Here is a 26,209-nt window from a genome sequence, read left to right as displayed (position 1 = left end):
ACGGATCACAAACCCCTACTTCTACCCCAGTTATTCCACAAGGTCCTCCAGCTCAAAACTATCGAGCTCCTTTCCCGAGAACAAACCCCAAATCTAGGCAACCTCAACGGGACACAAGAAGACGTCCCCTACCAGACGATTACCCTCGTCAAACTAGAATTTTTGAAAGAAGAAATCCAGTCTATGAACCACGAGAGCAACTGCCTCGACAACGTGCCCTTCCACCTCCTCCAAGACGCCACTCGAACCCGGAGAATCAAGTTCCTCCGACATCCCATCAGGAAACACGTTCCTTCACCTGCTTTAATTGTGGTGGTCAAAATCACTATGCAAGCGAATGCCCATCTCCACGGGTTAATAGGCAAAGAGACCCGGATTCGGGAAACGCCAACCCGGGGGGGAGTCACAGAGGACGTCTCCCTCCCGCGTCTCGATAGTCCCCAACGAAGAAGAAGGAACTGTGACAAGATCGCCCCTTCGACTTGCCACAGTCCAACGACGACGAGATCTTCCAAAACGGAATCCTCATTTATTGAAGATTACATTTGAACATTCAAGCCTACAGACCAGAATTGACAATGGGGCAGAAGTATCAATGATCAGTCTAGATCAGTGGAGGGCCATTCAAAGGTTTAGAGGAGACGTAAGACTAGAGCCAAACTCGGAGAGATCCGAATGCATAGTTATGGGAAATGGACAGTATTCCTTCACCAAAGGCTCTACGGTTTTAGACTTCGAAATAACGTTTGACCAGAATATTACGAGGCGATTTAGCCAGGAATTTCATATCGTCCCCTCCTTACTATGTGACGCCATTCTAGGCCAAGACTTCCTTGAGGACTGGAACACGATCGTCGATTTTGGGAACCTCACTTGTACCATTGATGGACTTTCCCTTCAATTAATCGACGTATCAGACGATCAATTACCTCCATCGCCCCAGATGATCTCCAATGTAAACGAAGCGGTTGAATCAACCTCACTTTCGCGAAGGCAAAAGAGAGAGTTGAAAGAACTCCTCCTACGATTCCCAGAGTTATTCAGTGACAAATTAGGGCGCACTAGTTTGGTACTGCATGAGATACATACCGGCAGCGCTGCACCTATCCATAAAAGACCATACCGCGTGAGCGAAGATAAAAAGAAAATCATTGAGCGTAACATCTACGAGATGCTGAAGGACGGCATCATCAAGCCATCGACTTCACCATGGGCTTCTCCTGTCGTTATTATTGAACAAGATGATGGATCTGGCACCGGAAAGAAAAAGTACAGATTCTGTATAGATGTTCGTGAACTTAATTCCATCACCGCGAAGGACCCTTATCCGATTCCACGCATCGATGAGACGCTAAGTAAACTGGGAAAACCGAAATATATAACGGCCCTGGACTTGAAATCTGGCTATTGGCAAGTCGAGATGGAACCAGGAAGCGCACCCAAGACCGCCTTCATAACTCATGCCGGCAAGTACGAGTTCAATGTTCTCCCATTTGGACTTTGCAACGCCCCAAGTACCTTCCAGCGCTTAATGGATGAAGTCTTTCGAGATGGAGAAAAATTCTCTATCGTCGTATATCTGGACGATATCCTCATAGCATCCGAAACATGGAAAGAACAGAAGAATGCGCTGGAATACGTCATGAACAAATTGAAGAACGCTGGTTTGACTCTTCAGTTGAAGAAATGTCGATTTGCTCAGTCAGAAGCGATAGTCCTGGGACACGTTATAAATGAAACAGGAATCTATATTGATCCATCCAAGATGGAAGCCATAAGGAAATATCCCCGGCCAAGAACCCTAAGACAGCTTCAGCGATTCCTGGGAATGGCTGGTTGGCACCATCGTTTCATACCCCATTATTCAAAACTGGCGTCCCCGCTCAACCAATTGAAGAAAAAGGGAATCAAATTTAGATGGGGTCCTGAACAAGAAGACGCCTTCCAGAAAATCAAGGAAGCCATCTGCAACTCTCCACCTCTGGCCGCGTACAAGCCAGATGCCCCCAGTATCCTGACCACTGATGCCTCAGACGCAGGTTTAGGGGCTATGTTATCACAGATCCAAGACGAAGTTGAAGTTCCAATTGCCTACGCCAGCAGAAGTCTCAGAAATGCTGAAGCGAGTTACAGCACATCCGAGAAGGAATGTCTCGCAATTCATTGGGCTATTGGACATTTTCGCCCTTATTTGGAAAGTAAACAATTCACTGTGGTAACAGACCACAAGGCTCTACAATGGCTTTTTGGACTTAAAGAACCAAATTCGAAACTTGTCAGATGGGCGATGTATTTGCAGACATTTGATTTCAAGGTTCAACACAAGAAAGGCGTTGAAAACGTCGTCGCGGATGCCCTTTCAAGAGCTCCGATTGGACTTTATGCCATGTCAGTCGCTTCCTCGGTGGAAGAAGAAGAGAATCCAGACACATCATCCGAAGAATCCAATGCACCATCGGATCAGTCTCATCTCGCGTATGTTTTGCCACCATACCCACATGCGAACTTTCACATCTTCGACCGCGATGACATTATAACAGCTCAAGGGGAAGACCCCGTTATCCGCGATATTATTGAACATTTTCAACAAGAAAATCCACCGGAACATCCCGATTTTGAGATGGTCAATCATCTAATCTACCGAAAAGCATCGGGAGTCCGTCCAGCAAGGATATACTTACCAAGATCTTTGAGAAGAGAGGCAATACGACTTCTACATGATCATCCTCTCTCCGCTCACAGAGGGAAATACAAGACCAAAGAGAAAGTCGGCTATAGGTACTGGTGGCCTGACCTCGATAAGGACGTAAGACAGTACGTCAAAGAATGCGTCTTGTGTCAACAATATAAGATCAGTAACCGCAGAACTCCAGGACTCATGATCTCTACCGTGCCTACTGGACCATTCGATAAGATTGGAGTCGACATTATGGGACCTTTTCCAGTCAGTAGAAGAGGATATAAGTACCTTCTCGTTTTCACCGACTATATGACTAAATTTGTCGAACTAATACCGTTAAAAAGAATAACTGCCGACGCTTGTGCATTAGCCCTCAAGAATTTTGTCTGTAGATGGGGCGCACCGAAACAGATCCTCAGCGATCGAGGAACACAGTTTGTGTCCTCCTTATGGCATGACACCTGCAAGTTATTCCACATTGGACCAATTCACACATCCCCTTATCATCCGCAATCGAACATTACCGAACGAGTTAACCGTGTCCTGGGCGAAACGATCTCCATTTACGTAGAAAATAATCATCGGACCTGGGATGAAACATTGAATGCTCTCGCCTTTGCAATCAATTCCGCTCCCCACGAAACAACAAAACGATCCCCGTTCTATTTGAACATGGGAAGGGAACCTAGACTCCCATGGGACATAGACATTGGTATGCCGCTTGAAGAATTCGAAGATCGTTCCGAGACGTTAAGAATCCTCCGAGACCAATGGAAGCTCACAAAGAACTTTTCGAAACTGGCCCAAGCCAAACAAAAGAAGTATTACGACCTCAGGAGGGAAGACCTTGAGTTCGATGTTGGTACAATAGTTTGGAAGGTAACCCATCCGTTATCCAACGCCAGGCTTGGCCGAATGGCCAAACTTTGCCCAAAATGGACAGGCCCGTTTAAGATCATTGAAAAACAAAGTCCTCTAGTGTATATCCTTGAAGACATGATATCGAGACAGAAGACAGGCCCTATTAATATCTCCCAATTGAAATTGCATCAAACACCGGAAGCTCCATTGGAAGAGGACGAGGGGCATAGTTCTCCAAGAGAAGAACGAATGGAACCCATCGAACCTGAAAATCCTAACCAAGAAAGCGAGGAGACGCGACCGAAAGAAATTGTCTCTCCACTTCGACCGAGAGAACGCCTTACAGATGGAAGACAACCCCAAGAAGTTCCAGAAAACGTCGTATCTGCGGAAGAAGTCCAGAATATAGAAGTCGTCAGACCGAGGACCCCAGTTGTTCCAGTAAGGACAACAGAATTACCACCTCGTGAAGGAGAGCCTTCCCACGACGTATCACAAGAAGGACCACAACCACCCTCTGAATCGTTCGAGGAAGTTGTCGAAATGATCGGACCATTCCGATTTGTAGATAAAGTACCGAAGAGAAGAGCATAAGAACCAGAAATCATTACGCCGACCACTCCTCGAGCAGAAGTACCCCAACCGAAAGAGACACGGCAAGAACCCCAAGAGCATAATGTTATTCAAGAAGTACCTCCGGAACCAAATCCATCTCCACAAGGAACAGTACCTCCCTCCGCGACTGCACAAGTATCTCCGAAACTTACAACCGGGAGAACGAAGAGGGATCACCCTACCACAACGTCGACGGAAGGGATCCGACCTAGGAAGAAAACTCTTCGGAAATTGAGTACGTCTACCGATGATGACAGAGCGTCAGACACGGAACCAGAAGGACGAGGTCCTCCGATGACCTCCTCCGAAATTCCAAGACGAAAGAGACGACCATTGAGAAGAAAATCAAGGAACAACCCCACTAGCGACAAACCTGAGATCCCCGATCTCCGTAAAAGAAGTCACCCGACAACAACGTCGTCTGGTGTTAGACCAAGGAGGAAGCAACTTAGAAAAGCCTCCAGTAGAAGCCCCTCGACCGAGGACTCCAGGATTCGGACTAAGCGACGAATAGTTCAACCGAGAACTCTAAGGCGGGATGAATTGAGTTCGTCCTCCGAAAACGCGGGCCGAATTGTAAGCGCAGGACGAGGAAACAAACGAACCAGAGTACCCACAACAGGAAGTTCGTCCATCAGACCCCAAAGGAAAATACAGAAGGCCCATACCTTATCAACAAGCCCAGAAGGCGATCTTCCCCCTTCCGCCGTAGTAGAAGTAACTGAATCTTCGAGTAGTGAAGATGACACTCGACCCCTAATAACTCCCTCCATTCCGGAGCATAGAGCCACAAACTATGAGAAACCCTTCCGGAAAGGATGGATTCGCGAGCTATGTTACCGCCATACAGTCCAACCCGGAAAAGTGGATATGGATATTTATTATTATCCCCCTGGTCGAAAGAGCAGTATGTTACGCTCCCCCAACGAAATCGGTCAATATTTAAAAGACAATAGAATACGAGATTTAGAGCCAAGCGACTTCTGCTTTAAGAGAATGCCCATAGCCAAACCCCCTTGGGAGCGAGTACGATTAGCTCATCCAAGGCGAACTATTTTAACGGCAGTTTAACTTAGACGAACCGTCGCAGCACCTTTGAGCTGCCGGTCATCCTCTACGGAATTTAATCGTTTTTATTGCAATCATTTCTAGATGGACTCCTCGCATCCTCCGTACCGATCTGGAACGCCCCGGCTACGCCGTGGCACCCGCCAGATATGCGCCCCAGAGGCCTACCTCCTAAACCCCTTACCTAGGGATATGCCGATCGTCTCCTTGCCTCCGGCAAGACGATTTGAATCATACGATGTCTCATCCGCACAGGAAGGTCCCCAACAACAACAAATTATCTTCCCCCCATGTCCACCGATCCGTCCTCCTCACCGGGAAGAAACTGTTGAAGCGGATGTTATTCTCCTTCACCCGGAAGACACGGACCAATTGGAACCAGCACCACCAATGACCGACCCGGAACCACCGTATGGTGGACGCCTCTATCCTCGAAACATTGACCTTCCCATATTAGTGGAGCAGGCTGCGACACTACAGGAGACGATGGAGCGTATAGCTCATCTCCTCCCAATGCCATTTCCGTCAATCCCGACCCCGAATAATGCACCAGAAGCACCTAACCCTGCTCCTATGGAAACGAATAATGAGAACACCGTTGCCGCACTATCCACACCCTCAACTGCGCCCATCGTTGATGCCCCGGCCCATCCACACTCTGTTGATCACGAAGTCGTCCCCGACGCTGACACCGCCGTCACTGTCCCAGAGGATGGCGCTACCGCCGCTATCCCGACGGATATAATTACGGCCACTGCTCAAGTGACGAACCCTACTCTGGACACCGGGACTCCGGAGAGTACGGTCCCTTGCGAAACTCCCCACCGTCCCACAGTACCATTTCGCGATACTCTCCCGTTGTATACTCAGTATGAGCGCATGTTTCAAGATTATGGCCACGTCCCCATCCCACAGGACAAACTATACGAAGTTTCCGATTACGACCGATTATTTGTCCAAGATCTCCCATACCTTCGAGCCCCACCCCGCAACCGCACGCTTTTTCCGATTGCGTGGGATGGCATGCTGGAGTCCGAACGTGCTCGCTTGTACCCGGTAACCCCAGGAGGATTCCCGTATATAACACGTCCGGCAGCGACCTACGTATGTCCAGTGTGCCAGGCGATCGGCCTCCACCGAGCGATGGTCTGTCCCCGCAAATTCGTGCAAAAAGATCGCCAAAGGGGCATTAAATCAACTCGAGTGGACTATTCAGAGTATCCCCCTCAGTGAAAAAAAAAAAAAAAACCCTTTTTGTTATATATTGTTGTATATTTCATTTCTTCCCCCCGGGCTGGTTCCAGACCCCCGTTTTCCTCCTTTTTCTTAGTGTGGGTGGATGCAACGGAAGTCGTTGCAGACGACGGCTGGAAGGAAACTAAGACTAGCTTATGTCCAGCCAGTCATCCTCTGTAACTCCTCCCCTTTTTTTGTACCAACAGAGGCGATAAAAACGCCAAAATTTTCCGTGCAACAGTTAGTTGCGTTTTGTTTTGTTTTCGAACAAGTTGAGTTCGCGCCTTTCTGGAACTAGCTCGGGCTACATTCCGCGATAGGAAATTCTAGTCGCGTCATCCATCTTGGAAGTCTTTTTTTTTGAGTCGAATATCAATTTAATACAATAAAGTTTTTCCACATTGAATTTCAAAAAGGTATGTGTTTCTTTGCTTATATAATTCTTCCGCTCGGAATAAGATAGGCCTATTTTCCCTATTCTTTAATTCCCGCGGCATGTAACGTTTCCCCCTTTCACGACCGGCCACTCTATTTTTCGACGGGGCAATCAGTTACAAAGTAATGATTACGTAATATTAATCTACACGTAAGTCAAATTCTGAGCTACAGGCAGTGAAATAGCCATTCTATTCAAAGGCTCACCAAAAATTGAAGAAAATAAAGTAACAAACGGGCGCCATCAAAAATGGTAATTATTTGTTATCAGTGAAGTTTCGGTGTACAAAATTGCTTCGATAGCATCACGAAATGTCAAATTTCGGTACCTATCTCAGCCGTGATAACCAAATTACGATAAATATGACACTTTCCGTTAATGTTAGTTAAAATTTTCAATTCTAAATGCAGGGACGGTAGGCCCTTGTAGATATGATTTGACACCCATTTGTAATGCTATACGAAAAAATCACCATTTTTGGGTTAGCATCCCATAGAAAGGTCTAATTGTAACGTAGCTTTGCGCGTGCTGACAACCGACGAAAGAAATGCTCAGTTACAGGATCTTAAATCTAGAGATACTAGATCCTGAAAATCAGTATTTCTATCGTTTCTTCTTGACCGAGGCTTAGCGAAATCGTTTAATAATAAAATAATCTAGTTATTTTTACGTTTAAAAGTTATTGTTCTAAATTTCAATGACGTTTTTGTTACGAAAATAATAAAAATCAGACCTAATTAGCCTCGAATTTAGTTCAAATTGAAAAATTCTGGCTTCAAGCGAGCACTCAAACGCCATGTTTTTCCAGCTTAAGTCCCTCTAACGGTGAGAACCACAACAAAAACGTCCTATGTCCAACATGAGAATTAGGGGTAAAATGCGTGTCTCTAACACGTAGCGATGATGATGGGTATTTGCATGGAGAAGAGGGGCGATTTAGAGAAATGGAGCGTCTGGTGGAGAAAGAACGCGCTAAATATCTAAGGTTCACGGTCGAGGAGGAAGAACGATTTTCGAATTTTTCTCGGAATTACCTCCGTTTATATTGAATGTCATACTTAATGTTGTTACTTTACTTATACTATTAACTCATTTCCGGTTTATTTTTTCAGCCTAAAACTTGAAGTATAGCGATGTGAAATCGATTCTCTTTAAAGACCATGGAATAACAAATAAAGCGCGTAGATCAATTTTATATCAAGCAGTACGATTTAGGGTAAGATTTTTCGTTTCCTATATGGCTGTGACAAAGAGAAATAGAGTGACATTGTTCCTTTAGAAAATGACCCCAAGGGCTCCGTAAGATTCCAAAAAAAAAATGCTTGGTATAGGAAAACCATTTGTTATCTTATAATTTGCTATTAATTTTATAGATTGCCGACGCTGCTGTGGCCTATTACATTCTAAAAGAAAATTATCCTAGACTCTATCACGTATCACCTCCCGCTATACATTCGCTATATTATGTAATTACGACCGTGGGCGCCGTCAACAACCACGATGCTGAACGTCTATTGATTCAAGGCTTCGATTCAACTATTTGGCTATTTACGATCCTGTTTATCGTGGCAGTGGCTCTCGTCTCACATCTTGAAGAAAACCTCAAAACGAGAGTCAGTTCTCAGTTGACAATCTTTTACGAAAATCTGTGGGAGCTCACTTGTTGTTTCTTCGAAAACTGTTAAGTTGCGCATTGAGCATTGTATCCTCTAATTGATAGTTGATACGGAGTCTCCGAGATGATCGAGGCGAAGCGAGAATAGTTTTTTAACTAATTCTTACTTGGGGGCGCTTTTAGTATCGTAAAATAAAAATAAAGTTCAGCCTCGTGACCCCGTCGACTGCTACAATATTAGGGCAAGACATAGACGTAGAGCGGTGAAGCCGGGGTCGCGGATAGGAAAAAATGTTTTATAAAATTTTCGAAGACCTTTATTAAACAATCTTGCCAAAGAAGTAAAGGATAGAAAAGTAAGGTTTAAAAATGAAAGGTTACTAAGGAGTTAAAAAATTCCTCTTTTGGTATAACAAAACTGTGAATTAGCAACTTCAAGAAGTTTTGTTTTACTAAAAAACAACGTTAAAATCTCATAATTAAATTTCTTGTCCACACAATCTAACCAAAAGATTTAATAAAAAAATAAATAGCCCCTAAAACAATTATGTTAAAAGGGTGAAACCTTTCTCTTTCACAAATTTTTCATTTTGGCCCCTAAAATATCAACGACAATTTATGAAAGACCCCCTTCGCAACTGTAATAAAAGCGCCATCTAGTACACATATTAGGTGAAATTTTTTCTCTATGAATTTGGATATTTCCCCACATAAAAATCGACACGCACGGGCCTTGATCAATGCGGAGGCTCCGGTTGATATGTCAAAAATGTACTGATCCCATAATCGATTTCAAATGATATACTTTAAATTGAGTGTTTTAGCGCAAGGGCGTTTTCAAAAAAGCTTTCCCATAAAAGAGTAGGCCCCTGAAGCGTTTTTATTGCAGCACCACTTTCGGACATGGGACCTTTTTCATTAAAGAAAAACGGAAACATTTTGTCCCTTGAACGTTTTTTACAATTTAACTGCTCCAGTTAAGTAAAAATGTTGAAATTTAACCAAGTTCAAATCCTAACAGTTACAACAAACTTCTACATGCGCTCTGTCGTTAAAAAATGTGGCTGGTTATTCTTTTCTTTTCTTTTCTTAAAATTGTATTCCTCCGCACTCAAGAGCGAACTGATAGTTGGCAATTCGATATACGTGGATAATATCGATTAACTCCTACAGAATCCTCAACTAAGACCGATAATAGAAAAACACTTTGCGATTTACGAAGAAATGGAAGTAAGAGTTATTTTAGGTATATTAAATAATTTTTGTTTTGGGCATGAATGATAACGATGTTGACTGAAACTAATATTTCACTCTTCCAACAAAATTCAACTTTAGCGTTAACTATTTTTGTTCTTATAGAAGTTGCTTATACTGTTTTCATTTGTACTGTGCACCTGTTTTCAGCATTTACTGGCAAGTTTGTCCATTTTCGGAGATCAGATATCAATCTCATTCTTTTCGTGCTATCACAATATCCTTTATCCTTGTAAAAGTCTTCGTATCTCGAGAGCCGGCCAATTTAAATGTTTTATAGACGCGTATGGCCATAACTAGGTGACGATGCAATGTGTCGGGCCGGGCTTGGTTAATGCGTGTAACGGGCCGGGCCGGAAAACCAACTACATACTCGGACCCGGGCCGGGTTTCGGTTTTTTTCAAAATGCTCAATCTCGGGCCGGGCTCGGATCGGGCCTAAAAAACTCGGCCCGTGCAGGTCTCTGATTCATGGTTCTATCTTAGGGGATTTGCAATGTATGATTGGACAGTTCTATTTAAATTTTTTGGAATTTCTTCCGGCACTCTGTGTCTTGGTTGACACGTTGTTAACATTGTCTAAATATAACACCTTAAATGGAAAGTCAAAAAAGCTATTTTTTCTCATTGATGTTGTAAAGGTAAAGAAAACTACGAAGTTTGAACGTCTTTCAAAACGAATGAAAAAGAATGGAATTATCGTTGGTTCGTTCTGAATTCAAGCTAAACTTTTCGTCAGTGGAGTCGGAGCACTGATCGCTGGTGACTACGTTATGTTGGACTTTATCTTGGAACATAAAGATGAAATAGAAAAATTCAGCAGAAAAGTATACCTTGGAAAAGAGATTGTTGCACAATCAGTCGGACATGCAATATTCAACAAACGGCTATCTTTGATTGTTCGTGAACGAGTAAATTACTTGTGAGTTAAAAAGACACATGCACAATAGAGGCAATAGGATAGAGTTTACCCAAAAAAGTCCTCAAAAGACCTGACGCTGTTATACATACTTTTTTGAAGATAATTTTAGCAGTGTAGTCCTGAATAAGGTTAACAATTCCCTGCTTAACTAACGAAAGGAACACATAAATGCAGTCTTTTTAAATTTGAAACAAAATCAATATATTTTAATTGATCTCAAGTCCAAAAAACCATTTACAAAAGCAAATGAATTTTTAATATTATCTTATTAATAATAATAGAACAATTATGTTTCAAATACCAAAAAATTTCAAATTTTACGTGAAGAAAGGCTTAAAAACCCAAAAGAGCCTATTGCCACGCAATAAACTCGTTTCTGAATCCTGATGTGTTAGTTGAATTTATAAAATTTCACTAAGTACTTTAAACTTCACCTAAGGAAGGATACAAGATTTGAAATCTAATTCTATTTCAGAACTTTACGGTTTGTCGAGACGAGACTAAGTGAACCGAAGAATAGAAATGATGTTTTCAAAACCAGAAAAGTAAGTTTTGAAGAAAATTCTCAGCTTCAGAAGGTTGGACCACTCTCCGTTCAATTTCTCTCCCAAGTTTTTGGCATCGTTGCATGTGGACTTTCTTTCTTATTGCTGGTGTTGTTTTGCGAACAAGCAACTCGCTTATCAAAGCGGAAGGAGAAAATCACATGCCTTTTCGAACGTCGATGAAACTTGCACCAGTTTTTCATTCTAAATATTCTTATCAGATCACATGTCAACTTCATTTCAAAATTTATGTATCCCTAGCTTTGAACATTCTCTCATTGTAAATTTCAATTCTATTACTTATCTACATAAGTATTTAAACATATATTTTACAGTAATATTTCACAATTTTAATGGTACATACATTATGGAATTGACCTCGAAGTATCCGTGCAGCACAACGGCGTCGGACCGACTAGTTGGTTGGTAGTCCAGCCAACTTTCCAACGACTGGTGCATATTGGGTCAGGTCAAAATTTCCTACTCCGCCCAAAGTCGATCGACTTCTTTTAACTTGAACAAAAAGAGAAGATTGTCCTTCTGGCCGTTGAGAATTGTATAACCCTAATAACCTGTTTGTCATCGGTATGGGAAATTAACGTGTGATCCTGGTAAAAAAAGGTCGGAACTAGCAGGAGGAAAACACCGTTATAAAAATTCCACCCAAGATTGTCACGCCATGTATTCTTCTTTCTTAACTCATCTGGAATATAACAATCTTTCGTTCCTCAATCTTTGGTAGCGCTGACGAAAACGACGTGAAACGTGCCACCGAACAGCCACTGATGGCTAATTGGAGGTTAAAAAGTTTAAGTTACATACTATAGTGTAGCTTTTAGATTTAAGTGGAGAGTCATCCTATTTAGCCCAATAACTGTACCGTAGTGCAAATAGTATACTTTGTCAAAACTTCAATTTGAATTAGCAGAATAAATGGAGGGGAGTTTGAATGGCTAAGGTCAAATCATAATAGGCGTGAAATGATCTTGGAAACATCTGGCGTGCCTTATTTTACGTTAGCGACGTCATAGACTGACGAAATACGATTATTTCCCGCTTAAATATTTTCATTGGCTGCCAAAAAAGTGAAATCCTCCTAACTCCACCCGGTCCCTAGTTTGAAACGGTTAGACATTTACGGCCTTCAGGAGATGGCTAAGCAGGAGATAGAAACTTAGCTATCATAGACTTCCCTAGTGTAACAGTAACTTTGTTAGGTAAAAACTATTCTTTGTTACCAGCACCACCGATCTCAATTGGTACCATTGAATCGGCTAGTGAACAGCAAGACATTAGTCCTGCAGTAGCGGAAAGTACTATGACACCAATACAAATCCAGGATCTAAAACAGTTATTGTTGAAGTTTCCTGCGGTGACTACAGCTAAGCCTGGTCGAACTCACACGACTTCACATACTATAGATACAGGAGACAGTAAGCCTATAAGTACTCTTGCCTATAGATGCACAGAAGCAAAAAGAGCAATCACTAAGGAACATATAGACAAAATGTTGAAGGCGGGACAAATACGTCCTTCCCGAAGCCCCTGGTCCTCCGGAATTTGCCTCGTACCTAAAAAGGAAGATGGATGGAGATTCTGTATTGATTACAGACCTCTTAATAAGGTCACTAAACCAGATCCCTATCCTCTTCCTAAGGTCGAAGACATTTTGTTAGGCCTAAATAAGCCAAAGTACATAACTTCATTAGATTTAATGAGTGGGTACTTTCAGGTCCTTATGGATCCTGATAGTATTTGCAAGACAGCCTTTGCTTTCCCTTTTGGAAAGTATGAATTTGTGGTGATGCCCTTCGGCTTGTGCAATACACCCACCACTTTCCAAAAACTCATGGATGAGGTGTTTAGAGATAAATCTAAATTTACTATTTTTGTTTATTTAGATGATCGTATTATTACTTCCCGTACTTGGAAAGAGCACCTTAATGCGTTAGAATATGTTTTTAGACAATTAACCAAGGCTGGTCTTACTCTCAACTTAACGAAGTGTCACTTTGCTAAACCGTCTACATTAATTTTAGGTCATGTAATAGATAGCACAGGTATACATGTAAACCCGGCTAAAACCATAGCTATTAAGCAGTTTCCTAGACCAACAGATGTTAAGTCTCTGTCGCGTTTCTTAGGCTTTACGGGATGGCATAGTAGGTTTGTGCCCCATTATGCGGAGATAGTAGCTCCTTTAGCGTAAGAACATCCAATGGGTCTGGAGTGAGCAATGTGAAGCAGCCTTCTTAAAATTAAAAGCAGCTATAGTACATGCTAATGAGCATCCTGTTTACCATTATGATCCCAGTAAACATACGTACCTAACCACAGATGCTAGCAACATTGGTTTGGGCGCTATGCTTAGTCAGAAAGAGGGAAAGGTAGAATACCCTATAGCTTACGCTTCTACCCTGCTTAATGCAGCAGAAAAGAATTATTCCACATATGAGAAAGAGTGCTTAGCTATATTTTGGGCTATTAATCTATTTAAGCATTTCTTAGATGGGAAGGACTTCACAGTGATCACTGATCATAAAGCTCTACAATGGCTTTACACACGCACTGACCCTTCATATCGCATATTACGTTGGATTATGTATCTGCAGACTTATAAATTTAAGGTAGAATATCGTAAGGGCGTCGAAAACGTGGTTGCGGACGCGTTGTCCAGAGATATTCCTTCCGAAGGCTATGTGTTAGGAGCTATACTTAGGCCCAGACCTAATCAGAACGCTATTCCTCCTCCACTGCCTCCTGCCATGGATACATTTAATTTAGCGGATATTGCGCGTGAACAGGCATTGGACCCCTCCATTCAAACTCTAAAGACAGACTTAGAGACTAACGATAGGATCAACCCCCTATTCGAAGTTGTTGATGGTTAAGTCTATAGGAGACGGTATGGTAACATGCCACGTAAAATATACCTGCCTACTAGTTTAAGACCACAAGCGTTGCACTTATTCCATACACATATGACTGCGGGACATAGAGGTAGAGATAGCACTTATGAACGTGTTAGATTCCGATATTATTGGCCTACACTGCGTAAGGACGTCGTCTTATTTGTTGCCACTTGTTTAATGTGTCAGCAATATAAGGGACGGAACCGCAAAACACCCGGTTTAATGCATTCGACCGTTGTCGAACAACCTTGGGATTTGGTAGGCGTAGATATCTTGGGTCCCTTACCACTAAGTCCTACGCATAATCGCTATATTTTAGTGTATGTGGATTATTACACACGCTATGTGCAACTAATACCTTTAAGGAATATTACAGCTGAGACAGTCAGTAAGACTCTCAAAAGTCTTATACTGCGTTGGGGAGCCCCGAAGGCTATACTTTCTGACAATGGGACGCAGTTTGTGTCCCGGGTTTGGAAAGATACGTGCGCGCTCTTCAACATTACTTGCACCTACACTACCCCCTATCACCCTCAAACAAACGCTACTGAAAGAGTCAATAAATCCATAGGCATTATGCTAGGTATTTATGTAGGTAACGAACACCGCCATTGGGATCGAAATCTTGATCTCTTAGAGTTTTCTCTTAACACCACACCTTATGAAACGACAGGGCGCACACCGTTCTATTTAAATCATGGTAGAGAAGCTCGCTTACCCTGGGAAATAGCTTTGGAGCCTTTCCATCCTCCTGATTTAACCCAGGTTGGAGATAATCTAAAGACTAGAATTACCAGGGGTAAATAACGAAAGGAGTTAGAGACGCTAGCTTCCGTAGTGTAGAATACAGTGGGACCTTGAAACGTCATAGAATTTGTAACTAACGTAGTGCCATCTTTGGAACTGTATTGTAAATAAGAGCAGAACCTTAAAACTTTTGCCTTAAAATCTCGCGCCGCAAGGTATTCTGGGTAAAGTAAAATGGCGGGTGTCGAACTGTCGATGTTGTGAAGTCGTCTCATAAATCAACCCAATATAATTATTATATTCAAACGCGAGTAAACAGCGATTTAAAGAAGAAAGATAAGTCAACAATTTGCAATTTGAAGCCGGGGAAATCCTCAAAATGTGATCAAACTCTTTTTGCCGTAAGTGCGCGGTTACAGAGTCGGCCCAGTGAGCCAAGGCTTAGTGGGGACTGTGGGATCAGGATCATCGACTGTATCTGTGACTAAAGAAATTAAAACAACTAAAACTGTATTGAAGGATGCAAAAACGACATTTAATTCCATTTCATTATCGAATAAGGAATTTACCAACTTTAAAGTTGCCTGTTTCTAATTCAAGTGCACCTTAATGAATAAACTTTACTCTAACCCTAATTGTCACTCAGTCGTAAGCAGGAGAACACTAGCAGACGAATACTAGCAGACAGGAGAAAATCGATATCCCAGCATGCCTTTCGAATCTTTGCTGCCACGCTATTGGTTGCAAAATATCATACTTATTTTGAATTATAGGCGGCGCGACCGAGGCGTTTTCTCTTTTCTGTGTCTACGTTTGAAAGTCCCACTGTATTCTACACTACGGAAGCTAGCGTCTCTAACTCCTTTCGTTATTTACCCCTGGAATTACCCAATTACAGGCCGATGTTCAAGCCGTTAGGACTCACATAGATCGTATGCAAGCTAAGCAACGATATTATTATAATCATCGTAGGGAAGATTGGGACTTGTAGGCATGTTTGTATGGAAAACCACACACCCCCTGTCCCATGGTGCTTCTTATTTCTCAGCTAAGTTAGCTCCCAAATGGGATGGACCTTATCGCGTCATTGAGCGGTTGGATGAATTACGCTACGTGCTGGAGGAAGTGGCTACTGGTAAACGATCGTTGGAAAATATAGCTCATCTCAAGCTATGTAGAACAACCGATCAGTTCTTGCCGTCATCTACACCAGAACCCGACCAGGAAGACCCGCCTTCAGGAGCATTGCACCCGACTGACTCAGAACCTGAGTCAGAAGCCGTTCCTGATGAGCCCACACTTCCGCAAGAGTCGCCTTATACCAGTTCACGGTGCTACACTTTAAGAGACTTGGCCTGTGCCAGTCCTAGCCCTCCTCGTCCAACTGCTCCAGCGAAGACGCCTTCCGCACAACTTCGTCCACGTGTCACGGCTCATACTGGTCCTTACGACGATCATGGTCCTGTTTCACCACAGCCTGGTCCGAGTTCGGCACCACAGTATGTTCCACCACCGGATCTGGGAGGACCTGCCCGGATTACGCCCATCACTCTGAAACGACAACGTCCTGCCACTTCTTCGTCGACTTCAACGGAACGGGAAGTTCCCTCTCCCAAGTTGGCTCGAGTTGGTAGTGTTTCGGGTAGGATTGCACTTTGCGATACCCCATCAACTAACAATTGTTTCTGACTAATTAGACCACGGGGAGTTCGAAAAAAATAGTGAAAAAATTCCTAGCCCGCCGCAAAATGGTCAAAACGTTTTTTGAAAATTTTAAAGTTGCATGTACTTACCACCGTAAAGACCGCTGCGCGCCTTAACGCGTTCTGCACTCAATCTTGAAAAATTACTAGGGGGGGGGGACATCATAACAAGGACTTGCGACGGAAATATAGCTATGCAATTTTAAGCACCCGCTGAAACATACTAGCAGGGGTAAATAACGAAAGGAGTTAGAGACGCTAGCTTCCGTAGTGTAGAATACAGTGGGACTTTCAAACGTAGACACAGAAAAGAGAAAACGCCTCGGTCGCGCCGCCTATAATTCAAAATAAGTATGATATTTTGCAACCAATAGCGTGGCAGCAAAGATTCGAAAGGCATGCTGGGATATCGATTTTCTCCTGTCTGCTAGTATTCGTCTGCTAGTGTTCTCCTGCTTACGACTGAGTGACAATTAGGGTTAGAGTAAAGTTTATTCATTAAGGTGCACTTGAATTAGAAACAGGCAACTTTAAAGTTGGTAAATTCCTTATTCGATAATGAAATGGAATTAAATGTCGTTTTTGCATCCTTCAATACAGTTTTAGTTGTTTTAATTTCTTTAGTCACAGATACAGTCGATGATCCTGATCCCACAGTCCCCACTAAGCCTTGGCTCACTGGGCCGACTCTGTAACCGCGCACTTACGGCAAAAAGAGTTTGATCACATTTTGAGGATTTCCCCGGCTTCAAATTGCAAATTGTTGACTTATCTTTCTTCTTTAAATCGCTGTTTACTCGCGTTTGAATATAATAATTATATTGGGTTGATTTATGAGACGACTTCACAACATCGACAGTTCGACACCCGCCATTTTACTTTACCCAGAATACCTTGCGGCGCGAGATTTTAAGGCAAAAGTTTTAAGGTTCTGCTCTTATTTACAATACAGTTCCAAAGATGGCACTACGTTAGTTACAAATTCTATGACGTTTCAAGGTCCCACTGTATTCTACACTACGGAAGCTAGCGTCTCTAACTCCTTTCGTTATTTACCCCTGATACTAGGATAGAAAAATATTTGAAGAGAACTCCAATTTTAAAAATGAACGATGACATTTTGGTAAAATGCGTAAATTATTTCGGAAGGAAATGAAGATAAACAACAACATTTTGGAAAAAGTGTAACATAACTTTGGAAGTAAATGAAGATAAAAAACAATATTTGGAAAAGGTGTGATACTATTTGGAAAACTAAATAAATGTATACAATATTTTGGAAAAGGTGTGACATTATTTGAAAAATTAAATAACCAAGCCTAAATCTATAACGTACCTTGACCTATCCGAACATAATTAAAAAGCTAAATCTATTCTAACCTAAGCCTAATTAATCTTAAGCCTAACCAGACCTAAAGTTAAAACACCTTAACAAAACCTAACCCTAACACACTATAAATACTACCCCCCCCCCCACTTGGAAACACCACTTCCATGAATCCCGAGCTAAGCCTAACTTCCGGCGAAAAGGCGTAAGGTGGATTGTAGTTTGGCCAAGGTCAAACGTGTCTAAACTTGCCTACTCACGCTAACATTTCGTTTAACTGAATTGTAGTATTTGTGAAGGTCAGACGTGTCTAAACTTGTCTCCTTGTATATCAATACCGTACTAGCTGTTTTACCTTGAAGGAGAGAGTAATGGAGTGGAAACCCCCATACCTTAAGCGTTGCCTTTGTACCCCCACCTACGGCACCATAGTCCTCCCATCATCCCCAGCGGTTAGGTAGGGTCGTGCCGGACGAAATTGTAAAGGACGCTCCCTCTGTCTCAAAAATAGAAGCTAGTTCTCATTCAAATAAAATGGCGCTACCCGGCAGCACTTAGCAATCGCCTACGGAAGGGTAGGGGCGTGCGCGAGGTACACTGGGAGAGATATGGTGCTGCAGGTCGCCCATCATCATTTCCAATCCATCTGACTCCCTTATCCTAGGTTTTACTTCATTGAAGTTCGTTCACGGCAAGGTTTAAAAATGGCCCAGGCTAATTTAAACAATGCAGAATTTGAAAACCCAAATTTTGGTAGCGTAGATGAATTTTTCAGAAACGTTTCATTGAAAAGTTGGGGTGGATATTTTCCAAACATGAATGAAACATTAAAAGCGAAATCAGAGAAGGATGCAATTACTCTGGTAATTTCAATAGGCTTAGTGCCTAGTAAAGAATCTTTCAATGAAAGAAGGATTGCTTGTCATTGTGGAAACAGATCGGAAACCGGGGAAATTAATGGCTACCTTGTAGGCGTTCGTTTTGCGCATAGGCGATTTGGGTATGTTATCCGTTGCTCTGCTGCAAAATCTCGCGATAACAAGCGCAAGGCTTTAAAGGCCGTTAAAAGAAAAATACCTGATTATTTGGTGGCTGAGTGTGTAAAGACTTTTGTAGCCACTAAGAACACCTGGTTTTACAACCAAAACTTGTCAGTCACTGACAATCTGTTTCTCGTCTTCCTGTGGGTTTGCAGGATGAGCGTTTCAGACGCCATAACCCATAGTGAATGTTCCGCCCATACGGTTGTGGATTACTATTCCATGTGCCGCGAAGTTACTGAAATTATTATCTCGAACAGGGCAGACAGAGTACAGATTGGTGGACCAGGTTTGTTCGTAGAGGTGGACGAAACCTACCTGCACTCACGAAAATACCACCGTGGGGCTGAGTTGGCTGGAGAGACTATCTGCATTTTTGGGATCTATTGCAGAGACACGAAAGATGGTCTCTTTTTGAGGGTTAGAAACAAGTCCCGGGCCGTTTTGTGGAGCCAGATGGCTATATATATAGCCCCCGGATCTATAATCGTGTCTGACGGTGCCCCAATGTATATGAACTGTACATTGATGGGTTTTCAAGAACACTTAACAGTGCTCCATAAGTATGAGTTCGTGAACTCTGAAGATTCACGAGCTCATACTAACAACATAGAAAACCGAAATAGGCACGTAAAGGATACGATTAAATCCTACAGGACCGACAGGGCTTTAAATAGTTATATGGCCTCATACTGGTACAGGTGCCTGTTTTTCAAAGACCAGGATAGTAATTGGCTTCCTAATGGAACCAACTTTAGTCGGTTCTTGGAGGACATCAAGGCTTGCTATCCTGGTCCAGGGAAAAAAGGCCTGGAGCTTATTGAAGTTGGTATTTCGGAGCAAGAGCTTGATACTCTGAATTCTGAAACACAACCAGCATTCCTTATTGGGGCAAAATGAAGACAACACCGTTGACTTCAACGACGAATGAGGTGTTATTTTAATTCGGCAGTAGGCAAGGGGACCTGCCAGTTAAAACTTCCCCAGTTATTTTAATTCGGCAGTAGGCAAGGGGACCTGCCAGTTCAAACTTCCCCAATTATTTTAATTCGGCAGTAGGCAAGGGGACCTGCCAGTTAAAACTTCTCCAGTGATTTTAATTCGGCAGTAGGCAAGTGGACCTGCCAGGTAAAACTTCCACAGTGATTTTAATTCGGCAGTAGGCAAGGGGACCTGCCAGTTAAAACTCCCCCGTTGATTGCGACGGCAGTAGTCAAGGGGACAACATACTAACATATTAGACTTACCCATTCAGGCACCAAATTATATGAACTTAACCCTAGGCCTATATCCTTCCTAATAAGATGGAGTCTCTAGCCAGAGGGAGCTCTATTGCACTACTTGAGCGCCCCCTGCTCTAGATTGGCCCAACTAGAGATAAGGGAATAGTATATATAGCCTGAATAGCCTAGGGAGCGGAGGTTAGTTAGTCCGAGGTACTCTAGTCAGGAAGTTAGTCAGTGGGACTCCTATTCGACACCCGAGTGGCTAACATCGGTCGCCCTTCCGACCCTCTAACGGTTAAGTTATATTAAATAGGAAATTCCCGCGCTCTTACTCTAGTCGCGTACCGTTTCAAGACCAAAGACAGTTTCCATGGCTCTAAATATTACTGTAAATGTTATGTTTCTTTAGTACGGACATTCCCTACTGGCGCTTCCCAATTTGAGTACTTTACATTGTAAATAGCATTATCATATACTAAAATTAACTAACCCCATATACTAAAATTAACTAACCCCATATACTAAAATTAACTAACCCCATAATATTTTTTTTCTATGTATAAACTAACCCAACCAGAACCTGGTATAATAAAAGATAGAATTTTTGCCACCTAATTTTGTCTTATTATATCTTACTCTGTAAACCTCAGCTTTTTAAGCAAATCGGTTACAAGTTGAACAGGGACTTCAGGGCAAATTTTCCATGCGTAAGGTTATTTACAAGTAAATACGTGAAAAACTTTCAATCTCGATTCCTAAGCTAACGTTGTGTATATAAAACAAAAAATCTGAGATCAATTGAAGACAGAGCGCGTAAAGACATTGAAATAGCAGAAGAGAGGAGGTCCATTCGAACAGGGCTTAACGCGTCCCATCTAAATAACAAGTAAGTCGGGATAACACAAACAATGTAAATACTTTGATAATGATAAACTTAAACCAATCCGAATTTTATAGTTGCCTAGCAATAGTAACTGATAAATGTTCAACAGTTCTTACGTCATGCAACACATCCAATTAATACAGGTGCTGATGTTAGAAATGGAGAACCAGAAATTGGTCTGTAATATTAACATAAATTTAACCTTTATCCATAATGGGGTCTGTTTCAGCAAGCTATAGAAATGAACACTGTTTTGAATGTTGTTGAATAAGACCTCTGGTTCTATATTCGAATAGATTTTCAATATGATAGTTTTATGCTTATCTCAATTTTAACAATTTGCAGAGAAAATACCAAATGTAAATTGAATACCCCCTATTCCTGTCGCGCAGCGCATCCAGAATCTTTGTCGCCCCACCCCGAAGTTCCTTTAGCCCACCCACCCCAAACACTAGGTTTCAAAAACCCATATATTCTCAGTTCCCAAACACTAGGTTTCAAAAACCCAGATATTCTCAGTTCCTAAACATTAGGTTTCGAAAACCCAGATATTCTCAGTTCCTAAACATTAGGTTTCGAAAACCCAGATATTCTAAGTTCCTAAACACTAGGTTTCAAAAACCCAGATATTCTCAGTTCCTAAACATTAGGTTTCGAAAACCCAGATATTCTCAGTTCCTAAACATTAGGTTTCGAAAATCCAGATATTCTCAGTTCCCAAACACTAGGTTTCAAAAATCCAGACATTCTCAGTTCCTAAACATTAGGTTTCAAAAACCCAGATATTCTCAGTCCCCAAAACACTAGGTTTCCAAAACCCAGATATTCTAAGTTCCTAAACACTAGGTTTCAAAAACCCAGATATTCTCAGTTCCTAAACATTAGGTTTCGAAAACCCAGATATTCTCCGTTCCCAAACACTAGGTTTCAAAAATCCAGACATTCTCAGTTCCTAAACATTAGGTTTCAAAAACCCAGATATTCTCAGTCCCCAAAACACTAGGTTTCAAAAACCCAGATATTCTCAGTTCCTAAACACTAGGTTTCAAAAAACCCAGATATTCTCAGTTCCTAAACACTAGGTTTCAAAAATCCAGATATACTCAGTTCCTAAACATTAGGTTTCGAAAACCCAGATATTCTCAGTTCCCAAACACTAGGTTTCAAAAACCCAGATATTCTCAGTTCCTAAACACTAGGTTTCAAAAATCCAGATATTCTCAGTTCCTAAACACTAGGTTTCAAAAGCCCAGATATTCTCAGTTCCTAAACATTAGGTTTCGAAAACCCAGATATTCTCAGTTCCTAAACATTAGGTTTCGAAAATCCAGATATTCTCAGTTCCCAAACACTAGGTTTCAAAAATCCAGACATTCTCAGTTCCTAAACATTAGGTTTCAAAAACCCAGATATTCTCAGTCCCCAAAACACTAGGTTTCCAAAACCCAGATATTCTAAGTTCCTAAACACTAGGTTTCAAAAACCCAGATATTCTCAGTTCCTAAACATTAGGTTTCGAAAACCCAGATATTCTCCGTTCCCAAACACTAGGTTTCAAAAACCCAGATATTCTCAGTTCCTAAACACTAAGTTTCAAAAAACCCAGATATTCTCAGTTCCTAAACATTAGGTTTCGAAAACCCAGATATTCTCAGTTCCTAAACACTAGGTTTCAAAAATCCAGATATTCTCAGTTCCTAAACACTAGGTTTCAAAAATCCAGACATTCTCAGTTCCTAAACATTAGGTTTCAAAAACCCAGATATTCTCAGTCCCCAAAACACTAGGTTTCAAAAACCCAGATGTTCTCAGTTCCCAAACACTAGGTTTCCAAAACCCAGATATTCTAAGTTCCTAAACACTAGGTTTCAAAAACCCAGATATTCTCAGTTCCTAAACATTAGGTTTCGAAAACCCAGATATTCTCCGTTCCCAAACACTAGGTTTCAAAAATCCAGACATTCTCAGTTCCTAAACATTAGGTTTCAAAAACCCAGATATTCTCAGTCCCCAAAACACTAGGTTTCAAAAACCCAGATATTCTCAGTTCCTAAACACTAAGTTTCAAAAAACCCAGATATTCTCAGTTCCTAAACACTAGGTTTCAAAAATCCAGATATACTCAGTTCCTAAACATTAGGTTTCGAAAACCCAGATATTCTCAGTTCCCAAACACTAGGTTTCAAAAACCCAGATATTCTCAGTTCCTAAACACTAGGTTTCAAAAATCCAGATATTCTCAGTTCCTAAACACTAGGTTTCAAAAATCCAGATATTCTCAGTTCCTAAACACTAGGTTTCAAAAATCCAGACATTCTCAGTTCCTAAACATTAGGTTTCGAAAACCCAGATATTCTCAGTTCCTAAACATTAGGTTTCGAAAACCCAGATATTCTCAGTTCCCAAACACTAGGTTTCAAAAACCCAGATATTCTCAGTTCCTAAACACTAGGTTTCAAAAATCCAGATATTCTCAGTTCCTAAACACTAGGTTTCAAAAGCCCAGATATTCTCAGTTCCTAAACATTAGGTTTCGAAAACCCAGATATTCTCAGTTCCTAAACATTAGGTTTCGAAAATCCAGATATTCTCAGTTCCCAAACACTAGGTTTCAAAAATCCAGACATTCTCAGTTCCTAAACATTAGGTTTCAAAAGCCCAGATATTCTCAGTTCCTAAACATTAGGTTTCGAAAACCCAGATATTCTCAGTTCCTAAACATTAGGTTTCGAAAATCCAGATATTCTCAGTTCCCAAACACTAGGTTTCAAAAATCCAGACATTCTCAGTTCCTAAACATTAGGTTTCAAAAACCCAGATATTCTCAGTCCCCAAAACACTAGGTTTCCAAAACCCAGATATTCTAAGTTCCTAAACACTAGGTTTCAAAAACCCAGATATTCTCAGTTCCTAAACATTAGGTTTCGAAAACCCAGATATTCTCCGTTCCCAAACACTAGGTTTCAAAAACCCAGATATTCTCAGTTCCTAAACACTAAGTTTCAAAAAACCCAGATATTCTCAGTTCCTAAACATTAGGTTTCGAAAACCCAGATATTCTCAGTTCCTAAACACTAGGTTTCAAAAATCCAGATATTCTCAGTTCCTAAACACTAGGTTTCAAAAATCCAGACATTCTCAGTTCCTAAACATTAGGTTTCAAAAACCCAGATATTCTCAGTCCCCAAAACACTAGGTTTCAAAAACCCAGATGTTCTCAGTTCCCAAACACTAGGTTTCCAAAACCCAGATATTCTAAGTTCCTAAACACTAGGTTTCAAAAACCCAGATATTCTCAGTTCCTAAACATTAGGTTTCGAAAACCCAGATATTCTCCGTTCCCAAACACTAGGTTTCAAAAATCCAGACATTCTCAGTTCCTAAACATTAGGTTTCAAAAACCCAGATATTCTCAGTCCCCAAAACACTAGGTTTCAAAAACCCAGATATTCTCAGTTCCTAAACACTAAGTTTCAAAAAACCCAGATATTCTCAGTTCCTAAACACTAGGTTTCAAAAATCCAGATATACTCAGTTCCTAAACATTAGGTTTCGAAAACCCAGATATTCTCAGTTCCCAAACACTAGGTTTCAAAAACCCAGATATTCTCAGTCCCCAAAACACTAGGTTTCAAAAACCCAGATATTCTCAGTTCCTAAACACTAGGTTTCAAAAAACCCAGATATTCTCAGTTCCTAAACACTAGGTTTCAAAAATCCAGATATACTCAGTTCCTAAACATTAGGTTTCGAAAACCCAGATATTCTCAGTTCCCAAACACTAGGTTTCAAAAACCCAGATATTCTCAGTTCCTAAACACTAGGTTTCAAAAATCCAGATATTCTCAGTTCCTAAACACTAGGTTTCAAAAGCCCAGATATTCTCAGTTCCTAAACATTAGGTTTCGAAAACCCAGATATTCTCAGTTCCTAAACATTAGGTTTCGAAAATCCAGATATTCTCAGTTCCCAAACACTAGGTTTCAAAAATCCAGACATTCTCAGTTCCTAAACATTAGGTTTCAAAAACCCAGATATTCTCAGTCCCCAAAACACTAGGTTTCCAAAACCCAGATATTCTAAGTTCCTAAACACTAGGTTTCAAAAACCCAGATATTCTCAGTTCCTAAACATTAGGTTTCGAAAACCCAGATATTCTCCGTTCCCAAACACTAGGTTTCAAAAACCCAGATATTCTCAGTTCCTAAACACTAAGTTTCAAAAAACCCAGATATTCTCAGTTCCTAAACATTAGGTTTCGAAAACCCAGATATTCTCAGTTCCTAAACACTAGGTTTCAAAAATCCAGATATTCTCAGTTCCTAAACACTAGGTTTCAAAAATCCAGACATTCTCAGTTCCTAAACATTAGGTTTCAAAAACCCAGATATTCTCAGTCCCCAAAACACTAGGTTTCAAAAACCCAGATGTTCTCAGTTCCCAAACACTAGGTTTCCAAAACCCAGATATTCTAAGTTCCTAAACACTAGGTTTCAAAAACCCAGATATTCTCAGTTCCTAAACATTAGGTTTCGAAAACCCAGATATTCTCCGTTCCCAAACACTAGGTTTCAAAAATCCAGACATTCTCAGTTCCTAAACATTAGGTTTCAAAAACCCAGATATTCTCAGTCCCCAAAACACTAGGTTTCAAAAACCCAGATATTCTCAGTTCCTAAACACTAAGTTTCAAAAAACCCAGATATTCTCAGTTCCTAAACACTAGGTTTCAAAAATCCAGATATACTCAGTTCCTAAACATTAGGTTTCGAAAACCCAGATATTCTCAGTTCCCAAACACTAGGTTTCAAAAACCCAGATATTCTCAGTTCCTAAACACTAGGTTTCAAAAATCCAGATATTCTCAGTTCCTAAACACTAGGTTTCAAAAATCCAGATATTCTCAGTTCCTAAACACTAGGTTTCAAAAATCCAGACATTCTCAGTTCCTAAACATTAGGTTTCGAAAACCCAGATATTCTCAGTTCCTAAACATTAGGTTTCGAAAACCCAGATATTCTCAGTTCCCAAACACTAGGTTTCAAAAACCCAGATATTCTCAGTTCCTAAACACTAGGTTTCAAAAATCCAGATATTCTCAGTTCCTAAACACTAGGTTTCAAAAGCCCAGATATTCTC

The sequence above is a fragment of the Phalangium opilio genome, unplaced genomic scaffold (assembly GCF_054372755.1).
Source record: "Phalangium opilio isolate 3A_F unplaced genomic scaffold, DU_Popi_V2 ptg000063l_1, whole genome shotgun sequence".
Taxonomy (NCBI): Eukaryota; Metazoa; Arthropoda; class Arachnida; order Opiliones; family Phalangiidae; genus Phalangium; species Phalangium opilio.
This window is presented reverse-complemented; position numbering follows the sequence as displayed.